General features: G+C 45.3%; 1 protein-coding gene across 2 annotated transcripts in view; it reads right to left on the bottom strand.

Moving 5' to 3' along the window:
• Positions 1 to 12,434, bottom strand: part of PIGG (phosphatidylinositol glycan anchor biosynthesis class G (EMM blood group)) — a 178,308-nt gene that overhangs the window by 25,885 nt on the left and 139,989 nt on the right. The window lies entirely within an intron of this gene.

The following is a 12,434-nucleotide window of genomic DNA, read 5'->3' as shown; positions in this document are numbered from 1 at the left end:
AGAAAAAAAAAAGTTAATGTTCATGTATTATAGATTCCAAGGTCAAACGGATGATTGTAGCCATCTGGTAGAACACAAGCTATACAACATCTCCCCTCCAACTGCAAACTCCTAGAGCATATCCTTTAGAAAAACATCCAGTGGTGATTTAAAAATGGTCAGTGATGGAGAGTCCACCATGACCTTTGGTAAACTGGTGATTTAAAAATGGTCAGTGATGGAGAGTCTACCATGACCTTTGGTAAACTGTTCCAATGGTTAATTACCATCACTGTCAAAAATTTACACTTCCTGTCTGAATTGGTCTAGCTTCAACTTCCAGCCACTGGATCATGTTATACCTGTCTCTGTTGGACTGAAGAGACCATTATTACATATCTGTACCCCCTGTAGGTACTTAGGCTGTACTCAAGTCACCCCATAACCTTCTCTTTGTTAATCTGAATAGATTGAGCTCCTTGAGTCTATCCCTATAAGGCATGTTTTCTAATTCTTTAATCATTCTTGTGGCTCTTCTCTGAACCCTCCCCAATTTATTAACATTCTTCTTGAATTGCGGGCACCAGAACTAGAAATAGTATTCCAGCAGTAGTTGTACCAGTGCCAAATACAGTACAGACCCGTTTACACACGGATGTCAGGAGTCAAGCCGTCACGACCGCATGTTAATGGACCACGGGTTAAGAGGGCCATGCTGAAGTATCTTAAGATACCCACACACACACACACGTACCAGTTTAAGCTAAAAATGTGTAAGACATGTCGCGAAAGAAAGGTTTCCCGTTAGAATCAAATCAACAAGAATCAATTAAAAAAATTATTAGCACAGACTATATATATTACATGTACCAAGAGTCCACAATGATATATACAGTAGTCCTTGGCTCTAAAAAGTGTCTATGATTCACTGAGTAAAAAAGCAGTTATTTTCTGCTCTTTCTGGCTCGCATTCTTTTTTTCTCTCTTATGAAGTCTGTCATTCGCCACAGATGAATGATTTCGATATTTTCCAGATTTTGCTCCTCCATAAATCTTACAACAGTTTCTACAACAGTAAGGGCTTCTGTGGGCAAAATTTTGACCTTTTCAACAACATCCTCCTCATCGTCATTGCCATCACTTTCACGGTCTGACATAGCCTCGCAGCCCGTTAATATTTCTTCCTAGGACAGAAATTCTGAAGTCTGGCAATCTTCATCCATCTCCAGCCACTCGGTAAGGATTTCCGGTGATGTATCAAAACTAAAATCTTTTATCATTTGAAAGAGAAGTTTACCTTTATCCTCTTTTGCCTGCGTGCGTGTTTGTAGGATGTCTTCTTCCGAAAATCCTCCAAGTCTGGCTCTGAATAGGTGCCACTGCTGGAGTTTTCCAAGTCTGAGCCGTCTTTGATAGAAAAGGCATCACCGAGAGCCTTCATCCAGCAGTTTTCAATGGACTTTTGTTTTACTCCGTCCCAAACTTTTTTAACTAAATAAATAATTTCCTTCATGTTTAACTGTTTTGGGAATTTGGAAATGCCTGAAGACATGCATGACACTATCACCGAAATCAGCTCCCGTCGATAATTGTTTTTAATATTCTGAATAATACCCTGATCTAAAGGTTGAATTTTTGATGTTGTGTTGAATGGTAGGTATAGCATTCGAATTTTTCCATCCCTCGATACCAGTGATTCGGCTGGAGGATGGGCTGGACTATTGTCAAATAGCAGAAGTGCTTTAGCTTCGAGTTTCTTCAACTGCAGATGCTTACGAACAGCTGGAACAAAGCTGTTGTGGAACCAGTTGTCGAAAATGTGCCTAGTCGTCCAAGCATTTTTGCTGTTAGCGTATATTACTGGCAGTTTGGCTCTACTGAGGTGATTAAAGCAGCAAGGGTTATGAAAGTGGCCAATGAAAAGAGGGGCAAGCTTATGGCTGCCCATCTTATTGCTACAAAAAAGAAGTCACACGATCTTTTATCTTTTTAAATCCAGCTGTTTTCTGTGTATTGTAATTAAAGGCTAAAGTCTTAACAGGTAGCAGTTTTGCAAATAAAGCTGTTTCATCACAATTATAAAGTTGTTCTTCATGGTAGTCTTCATTTTGTAAAATAGATTTTAACTCGGCGGGAAACGCGTTCGCAGCCGATTCATCGGCTGATCAGCTTTCTCCAGAAAGTGCCATGACACTTTTTAAAACTCCTTATAAACCCCTTGCTGGCTTGGAATGATTCACACTCCCCCCCGCCCGTTAAATTTCCAAATTCTGTCACTTAGGCTTGAAGAATTGGCCCACTTAGCGGCATTCCTTTCGGCCTTTCCTGAGCAAACCACGTGCGCATGGCTTTGTCTATTGTGGCTTTTGCTGAATAGCGCACATGTTTTCGCTTAAGTCCCGTGGCAAAATCAATATTTTGTATAAAGCCATTCAGTTTAGATTTGTTTTTTAGCCATCCTTGGAGAGTAGATTCGGTAATCCCAATATCTTTTGAAACTTTGGCCTGGGTTTCTTTGCTATTTACTCTATCTATTGCAGCTAGCTTTTCTTCTACAGTGTAGGAACGCTGATGTTTGCCCTCTGCCATTAAAATTTTCTAATGTAGTATATATATTACTATATAACTATTATATATTCTATATCTCTCCAGTGTGACCGTGACTAAGCATGCGTGATACGTCTTTACCATTATTGGTAAAGATGTACACAACACGTTTCCGCTCTGCACTTCCTGTTGATTTCTGTGTCACTGAGTCAGTGAGCAAATCTGTAGCTCTGCATAGCAAGTTCCTGTACTAATGAGTCTCACATGTTAAATAGGTAGCACTGGGAGGCATGGCACTACCGCGCGTTAAGCGGATTCGCACGTAAACCGGTCTGTACTGCACAGAAGTAAAATAACCTCTTTACTGCTATTTGAGATCCTGTTTATACATCCAAGTATCACATTAGCTCTTTTGGCCACAGCATCACATTGGGAGCTCATGTTCTCTGATTATCCACCATGACCCCCAAATCTTTTTCAGAATCCTCCATTCCATAAGTGTGGTCCAGATTCTTTATTCTTTGATGTATACATTTACAGTTAGTTGTATTAAAACACATATTGTTTGCTTGCGTCCAGCTTACCAAGTTGTGTGTCCGCTGCAAACTTTATCAGTTATGATTTTATGTTTATTTTCCAGGTCACTGCTAAAAATGTTAAATAGCATAGGGTCAAGAACTTATCCCTGTAGGACCCCCCTGGAAACACAACTGCTCAATGAGGATTCCCTATTTACAATTGCATTTGAGACCTATCAGTTAGCCAGTTTTTAATCCATTTAATATCATTCTACTCTTTTTTAATCAAACTATCATGTCAAATGCCTTACAAAAGTCTTAGTAACAGAAGTCAACACTAACCAACCAACCAACCCTGTAATCTCATCAAACAAAGAAATATCAAAGTTAGTTTGACGGGGTCTGTTTTCCATAAATCCCATGTTGATTTGCATTAATTACATTATCCTCCTTTAATTCTTGATTAATCAAGTCTCGTATCAGCCACCCCATTATCTTGCTTGGGATCAATGCCAGGCTGACAGGCCTATAATTATTCAGGTCATCCCATTTACCCTTTTTAAAAACTGGCAGAACGTTTCTTCTGGAACTTCCCCATTGCTTCAAAACTTATTGAAAATAAACATTAATGGTCCAGCGAGCACCTCAGCCAGCTCTTTTAAAACTCTGGGATGCAAGTTATCTGAACCTGCTGATTTTAAAAATGTTGAACCGTAGCAGCTTCTGTTTAACATCCTTCAGAGATACTAGTGGAATTGAAAAGTGTTATCACCGTGCAATGAGATTGTCATAGTTTTTTTCCCCAAATACAGAACTGAAATATGTATTGAACACCTCTGCCTTTTCTCCATTATTATTGATAATTCCATCTAGTAACAGACCAGTACCATTGTCAGGATTCTTCCCCCTCCACCCCCACCCCAAAATGAATAAATACCTGTTATACAGAACTTTTCATATCTTCATCTAACATTGTGTTATTATAAAGGCTCCTCTTACATGATCATCTTTATTTAGAAGACTGTCATATTTATTATTCAATGGCAATAATGTAACTAAGCCCTGGTCTACACTAGGACTTTAGGTCAAATTTAGAAGCGTTAAATCAATGTAAACCCTCATCCGTCCACACGATGAAGCCCTTTATTTCAACTTAAAGGGCTCTTAAAATCGATTTCCTTACTCCACCCCTGACAAGTGGATTAGTGCTTAAATCGGCCTTGCCGGGTCGAATTTGGGGTACTGTGGACACAATTTGACGGTATTGGCCTCCGGGAGCTATCCCAGAGTGCTCCATTGTGACCGCTCTGGACAGCACTCTCAACTCAGATACACTGGCCAGGTAGACAGGAAAAGAACCGCGAACTTTTGAATCTCATTTCCTGTTTGGCCAGCGTGGCAAGCTGCAGGTGACCATGCAGAGCTCATCAGCACAGGTGACCATGATGGAGTCCCAGAATCGCAGAAGCGCTCCAACATGGACTGAACGGGAGGTACGGGATCTGATCGCTGAATGGGGGAGAGGAATCCGTGCTATCAGAACTCCATTCCAGTTTTTGAAATGCCAAAACCTTTCTCAAAATCTCCCAGGGCATGAAGGACAGAGGCCATAACAGGGACCCGAAGCAGTGCCGCGTGAAACTTAAGGAGCTGAGGCAAGCCTACCAGAAAACCAGAGAGGCGAACGGCCGCTCCGGGTCAGAGCCCCAAACATGCCGCTTCTATGATGAGCTGCATGCCATTTTAGGGGGTTCAGCCACCACTACCCCCGCTGTGCTGTTTGACTCCTTCAATGGAGATGGAAGCAACACGGAAGCAGGTTTTGGGGACGAAGAAGATGATGATGATGATGAGGTTGTAGATAGCTCACAGCAAGCAAGTGGAGAAACCGCTTTTCCCGACAGCCAGGAACTGTTTCTCACCCTGGACCTGGAGCCAGTACCCCCCGAACCCACCCAAGGCTGCCTCCTGGACCCGGCAGGCGGAGAAAGGACCTCCGGTGAGTGTACCTTTTAAAATACTATAAATGGTTTAAAAGCAAGCATGTGAAAGGATTAATTTGCCCTGGCATTCGCGGCTCTCCTGGATGTACTCCCAAAGCCTTTGCAAAAGGTTTCTGGGGGAGGGCAGCCTTATTGCGTCCTTCATGGTAGGACACTATACCACTCCAGGCCAGCAACACGTACTCGGGAATCATTGTACAACAAAGCATTGCAGTGTATGTTTGCTGGCATTCAAAGAACATCCGTTCTTTATCTCTCTGTGTTATCCTCAGGAGAGTGAGATATCATTCATGGTCACCTGGTTGAAATAGGGTGCTTTTCTTCAGGGGACACTCAGAGGAGCCTGTTCCTGCTGGGCTGTCTGCCTGTGGCTGAACAGAAATGTTCCCCGCTGTTAGCTATGGGAAGGGGTGAGGGGTTAGCCACACAGTGGGGGGAGGCAAAATGCGACCTTGTAACGAAAGCACATGTGCTATGTATGTAATGTTAACAGCAAGGTTTACCCTGAAAGAGTATAGCCACTGTTTTATAAAATGTGTCTTTTTAAATACTGCTGTCCCTTTTTTTTTCTCCACCAGCTGCATGTGTTTCAATGATCACAGGATCTTCTCCTTCCCAGAGGCTAGTGAAGATTAGAAAGAAAAAAAAAAACACACTCATGATGAAACGTTCTGAGCTCATGCTGACAGAGCACAGACGAATGCGTGGAAAATAATGTCAGAGTGCAGGAAAGCACAAAATGACCGGGAGGAGAGGTGGCGGGCTGAAGAGAGGGCTGAAGCTCAAATGTGGCGGCAGCGTGATGAGAGGAGGCAGGTTTCAATGCTGAGGCTGCTGGAGGACCAAACCAGTATGCTCCAGTGTATGGTTGAGCTGCAGCAAAGGCAGCTGGAGCACAGACTGCCACTGCAGCCCCTCTGTAACCAACCGCCTTCCTCCCCAAGTTCCATAGCCTCCACACCCAGACGCCCAAGAACGCGGTGGGGGGGCCACTGGCCAACCAGCCACTCCGCCACAGAGGATTGCCCAAAAAAAAGAAGGCTGGCATTCAATAAATTTTAAAGTTGTAAACTTTTAAAGTGCTGTGTGGCATTTTCCTTCCCTCCTCCACCACCCCTCCTGGGCTACCTTGGTAGTCATCCCCCTATTTGTGTGATGAATGAATAAAGAATGCATGAATGTGAAGCAACAATGACTTTATTGCCTCTGCAAGCAATGATCGAAGGGAGGAGGAGAGAGTGGTTAGCTTACAGGGAAGTAGAGTGAACCAACGGGCGGGGGGTTTCATCAAGGAGAAACAAAGAGAACTTTCACACCGTAGCCTGGCCAGTCATGAAACTGGTTTTCAAAGCTTCTCTGATACGTACCGCACCCTCCTGTGCTTTTCTAACCGCCCTGGTGTCTGGCTGCACATAACCAGCAGCCAGGCGATTTGCCTCAATCTCCCACCCCACCATAAACGTCTCCCCCTTACTCTCACAGATATTGTGGAGCACACAGCAAGCAGTAATAATAGTGGGAATATTGGTTTCGCTGAGGTCTAAGCGAGTCAGTAAACTGCGCCAGCGCGCTATTAAACGTCCAAATGCACATTCTACCACCATTCTGCACTTGCTCAGCCTGTAGTTGAACAGCTCCTGACTACTGTCCAGGCTGCCTGTGTACAGCTTCATGAGCCATGGCATTAAGGGGTAGGCTGGGTCCCCAAGGATACATATAGGCATTTCAACGTCCCCAACAGTTATTTTCTGGTCTGGGAATAAAGTCCCTTCCTGCAGCTTTTGAAACAGACCAGAGTTCCTGAAGATGTGAACGTCATGTACCTTTCCCGGCCATCCCACGTTGATGTTGGTGAAACGTCCCTTGTGATCCACCAGAGCTTGCAGCACTACTGAAAAGTACGCCTTGTGGTTTATGTACTCGCCGGCTTGGTGCTCCGGTGCCAAGATAGGGATATGGGTTCCGTCTACGGCCCCACCACAGTTAGGGAATCCCATTGCAGCAAAGCCATCCACTATGACCTGCACATTTCCCAGGGTCACTACCCTTGATATCAGCAGATCTTTGATTGCGTGGGCTACTTGCATCACAGCAGCCCCCACAGTAGATTTGCCCATTCCAAATTGATTCCCAACTGACCGGTAGCTGTCTGATGTTGCAAGCTTCCACAGGGCTATCGCCACTCGCTTCTCAGCTGTGAGGGCTGCTCTCATCTTGGTATTCATGCGCTTCAGGGCAGGGGAAAGCAAGTCGCAAAGTTCCATGAAAGTGCCCTTATGCATGCGAAAGTTTTGCAGCCACTGGGAATCGTCCCATACCTGCAACACTATGTGGTCCCACCCATCTGTGCTTGTTTCCCAAGCCCAGAATCGGCGTTCCACAGCATGAACCTGCCCCATTAGCACCATGATGCATGCATTGGCAGGGCCCATGCTTTCAGAGAAATCTGTGTCCATGTCCTGATCACTCATGTGACCGCGCTGACGTTGCCTCCTCGCCCGGTATCGCTCTGCCAGGTTCTGGTGCTGCATATACTGCTGGATAATGCGTGTGGTGTTTAATGTGCTCCTAATTGCCAAAGTGAGCTGAGCGGCCTCCATGCTTGCCTTGGTATGGCGTCCACACAGAAAAAATGTGCGGAACGATTGTCTGCCGTTGCTCTGACGGAGGGAGGGGCGACTGATGACATGGCTTACAGGGTTGGCTTCAGGGAGCTAAAATCAACAAAGGGGGTGGCTTTACATCAAGGAGAATTTCAGGCAGGACTTCACAGAGGGTTCCAATAGGAAATGGTGCACCTAAGTTATTGTTCTTATTGGAACAAGGAGGTTAGTCTGGCCTCTGATTGATACATGGCTAGATTTACCTCGCTGCACCTTCTCTGTGAGTGACTGCAGTGTGACCTAGAGGAATGAGTTCCCTAGACGGGGGGAGGGGGGAAGCAAATGAGTACAAAACAAATCTGGTCTATTTCTTGTTTTGATCCACTCCATCTATCTTTTACATCTTTGGCTGGCAGCAGATGGTGCAGAAGGACTGCATGCCATACATGCATCTCATGGCATACATGCCATACATGCATCTCATGGCTGCCCGGCAGAAGATGATGCAATAGGACTGCTAGCAAGCCGTATCGCCTGCCTGCTCACCATAAGACGGTTCAATAGGACTGACTGCAGGACTAAAGAGAATGACCTGGTCAAGTCACTCCAAATTTAGTCCCTGCACCCACGTCTGCCCAGGCGCTCCTGGCCGACGTGGCCAGGAGCACCTCGGACATGACAATGACGGCTACCAGTCGTACTGTACCGTCTGCTGCCACAAGGCAATAGGTTGCTGCTACTGTGTAGCAATGCAGTACCGCGTCTGCCAGCACCCAGAAGACATACGGTGATGGTTACCTGAGCGGGCTCCAGGCTTGCCGTGGTATGGCGTCTGCACAGGTAATTCAGGAAAAAGGCGCGAAACGATTGTCTGCCCTTGCTTTCACGGAGGGATGGAGGGAATGGGGGCCTGACGATATGTACTCAGAACCACCCGCGACAATGTTTTAGCCCCATCAGGCATTGGGATCTCAACCCAGAATTCCAATGGGCAGCAGAGACTGCGGGAACTGTGGGATAGCCACCCACAGTGCAACACTCAGGAAGTCGACTCTAGCCTCGGTACTGTGGAAGCACTCCGCCGAGTTAATGCACTTAATGCACTTAGAACATTTTCTGTGGGGACACACACACTCGAATATATAAAACAGATTTCTAAAAAACCGACTTCTATAAATTCGACCTAATTCCGTAGTGTAGACATACCCTAAAAAAAGTTTCCCTATTGCCTTATATATCCTTTGTCCTCTTCTGTACAGCCTCTCAAGCATCTGTCACTGCAGCAGCTGAACACCACAATAAAGGTGCCTGATACTATGGTGATGGGAGTCATCTGTGTACGTAGATAGATATCCAGATGTTTACTTTCAATATTTTTTCTATGTAAAGACTCCATAAAACAGTTATGTTGACAACTTTACAAAAAAGTATGTGTCTTTTGCACTGTTCACTTTCTGCTGCACAGGCCCCATCTTTCTGCAGAACCATTCTATAGGAAGAGCTGACAACAATTTTCCCAGCACTAGTTTTCCCCTCTTTGCTGGATGGTACAGAACAGAAAAGGATTATTTAGGTCTTGGTGAGAGCTGTCTAACATTAGTAAAGGGTAACTGGGCAGTGCACAAAACTGCGCACTCTCAAAATGAACTGCTGCCAAGAAGCGATGATACTGTATTAAAGCAATGTAAAAATTAGAGTATTAGAAAAGTTATAAAACCATGCTTGTTATATGCCCTCCAGAAAAATACTGTATTTCAAAGTGTGAGAGAGCAGTCAATTAAATCCATGTCATAAAGGCTGCCAGCTCAGCATGATCCTAACCATAAATTAGTCTTCTCATAAAGTAGAGATCTGCCAATCCAGTGAAATATTAGAAGTCTGATGGAAGTAGTATATGTTCATTTTTCTAAATAGTTTTTAACAGATCTCCCTCATGACCCAAACCCCAGGATATACTGCCTTCATTGGTATAGCTGTGTCAAGGTTCCTTCCCCACTCTGAACTCTAGAGTGCAGATGTGGGGACCTGCATGAAAACCCCTCTAAGCTTATTTTTACCAGCTTAGGTTAAAACTTCCCCAAGGTACAAAAAGAAAAGGAATACTTGTGGCACCTCAGAGACTAACTAATTTATTTGAGCATAAGCTTTCGTGAGCTACAGCTCACTTCATTGGATGAATGAAGTGAGCTGTAGCTCATGAAAACTTATGCTCAAATAAATTGGTTAGTCTCTAAGGTGCCACAAGTACTCCTTTTCTTTTTGCGAATACAGACTAACACGGCTGTTACTCTGAAACCTGTCATTATCCAAGGTACAAACTATTTTACCTTTTGCCCCTGGACTTTATTGCTGCCACCACCAAGCGTCTAACAAATATATAACTGTGAAAGAGCCCGCTTGGGGGGATTTTGGGGGGAAAGATGTTTCCAAGCCCTACACTCCCTTTCCTGGGGAAGGCTTGATAAAAATCCTCACCAATTTGCATCGGTGAACACAGACCCAAACCCTTGGATCTTAAGAACAATGAAAAAGCAATCAGGTTCTAAAAAGAAGAATTTTAATTGAAGAAAAAGTAAAAGAATCACCTCTGTAAAATCAGGATGGTAAATACTTTACAGGGTAATCAGATTCAAAACATAGAGAATCCCTCTAGGCAAAACCTTAAGTTACAAAAAGACACAAAAACAGGAATATACATTCCATTCAGCACAGCTAATTTTATCAGCCATTTAAACAAAACAGAATCTAACGCATATCTAACTAGATTGCTTACTAACTTTTTACAGGAGTTCTGACCTGCATTCCTGCTCTGGTCGGGTAAAGCCAACACACAGACAGAGAGAACCCTTTGTTTTCCCCCTGCCCTCCAGTTTTGAAAGCATCTTGTCTCCTCATTGGTCATTTTGGTCAGGTGCCAGCGAGGTTATCTTAGCTTCTTAACCCTTTACAGGTGAAAGGGTTTTTTCCTCTGGCCAGGAGGAATTTAAATTTAGCCTTCCCTTTATATTTATGACAAGCTGCAACTCTATCCCTTTTCCTTTCCTTCTGCAACTCTGAACTACTGCAACTTTTATCCCCCACCTGAATTTGCCCCCTTTTCTCCCCTCCCCTTAGCTAGCAGGATCCTGCATCACTCGAGAGCTCAGCTGGATGTTCCTCTGACTGAGTGGTCTAGCCCAGTTGTTTTCCCCAATGTGTCACAACAAGCTTCTTCCCAACTCAGTCTGGGTGGTCTGAATCCTGGTACGCACATGACAGGAGTCAGAAGACACCCAAATGAGACAGCGTGGAGCTGGAAGGCTCTGTAGAAAGTACCCAGGACTGCAAGATATGCAGACTACTGCTTCTACTACTCAGAGGCACTTCCACTACAGTAGTGATACCATGGTGGTGCATATCCTCCTTGCCTCCCACATGGGTCTGTCTTGACTTAGCTCAGCAGAGACTGCTCAACCACTCCAAATTATGGGTGCCTGGTCAGGTTGGTAGATGGAATAAATGTGGGTAATAACATGCATAAGAAAGTTTACTCCTGCCCATCAACAGAATCCATAGATTATAGTTTGTATTGACTTTGTCTGTACAAAGTGCAAGCTGGTCTCCATATTGGAAGAGAAGATTGAAGGTCTGGAGCAACAGATAACGACCCTACGTTGCATATGAGAAACAGAGGATTTTCTGGACAAAAGTCAGGATATGCTTCTACGGGCACAAAGCTCTAAAAATTTAGAGCAGGTTGCACAGCGGAGCCAAGAGGCCAGTGAAGAAGCTTGGCAACATGTGACCTCCAGAAGAAGAAGGGGGAATGTCCGGGTTCCAGCAACGCGGACACAGGTAACTAACCGCTTTCATGTTCTCTCCACAGGTACCGTTGCGGAGAGTGGACCAGATGATATGTCTGGGGGGAGAAAGCAGAAGGAGACTCCGCTGGTTGGAAGGCATGAGATGCACTGTCCTGAGATGGGGGGTTCCACGACCACCACTCCCAAGAGAAGGAGGCGGGTGGTGGTGGTCGGGGACTCTCTCCTCCGGGGGACTGAGTCATCTATCTGCCGCCCTGACTGGGAAAACAGAGAAGTCTGCTGCTTGCCGGGGGCTAAGATTCGCGATGTGACAGAGAGACTGCCGAGACTCATCAAGCCCTCGGATCGCTACCCCTTCCTGCTTCTCCACGTGGGCACCAATGATACTGCCAAGAATGACCTTGAGCGGAACACTGTGGACTACGTGGCTCTGGGAAGAAGGATAAAGGAGTTTGAGGCGCAAGTGGTGTTCTCGTCCATCCTCCCCGTGGAAGGAAAAGGCCTGGGTAGGGACCATCGAATAGTGGAAGTCAACGAATGGCTACGCAGGTGGTGTCTGAGAGAAGGCTTTGGATTCTTTGACCATGCGATGGTCTTCCATGAAGGAGGAGTGCTGGGCAGAGACGGGCTCCACCTTACGAAGAGAGGGAAGAGCATCTTTGCGAGCAGGCTGGCTAACCTAGTAAGGAAGGCTTTAAACTAGGTTCACCGGGTGAAGGAGACCAAAGCCCTGAGGTAAGTGGGAAAGCGGGATACCGGGAGGAAGCACAGGCAGGAATGTCTGTGAGGGGAGGGCTCCTGCCTCATACTGAGAATGAGGGGCTTGATCAGCAGGTTCTCTCAAGTGCTTATATATGAATGCACAAAGCCTTGGAAACAAGCAGGGAGAACTGGAGGTCCTGGTGATGTCAAGGAATTATGACGTGATTGGAATAACAGAGACTTGGTGGGATAACTCACATGACTGGAGTACTGTCATGG

Source organism: Caretta caretta, chromosome 5 (assembly GCF_965140235.1).
Source record: "Caretta caretta isolate rCarCar2 chromosome 5, rCarCar1.hap1, whole genome shotgun sequence".
NCBI classification, from domain to species: Eukaryota; Metazoa; Chordata; order Testudines; family Cheloniidae; genus Caretta; species Caretta caretta.
This window is presented reverse-complemented; position numbering and strand designations above follow the sequence as displayed.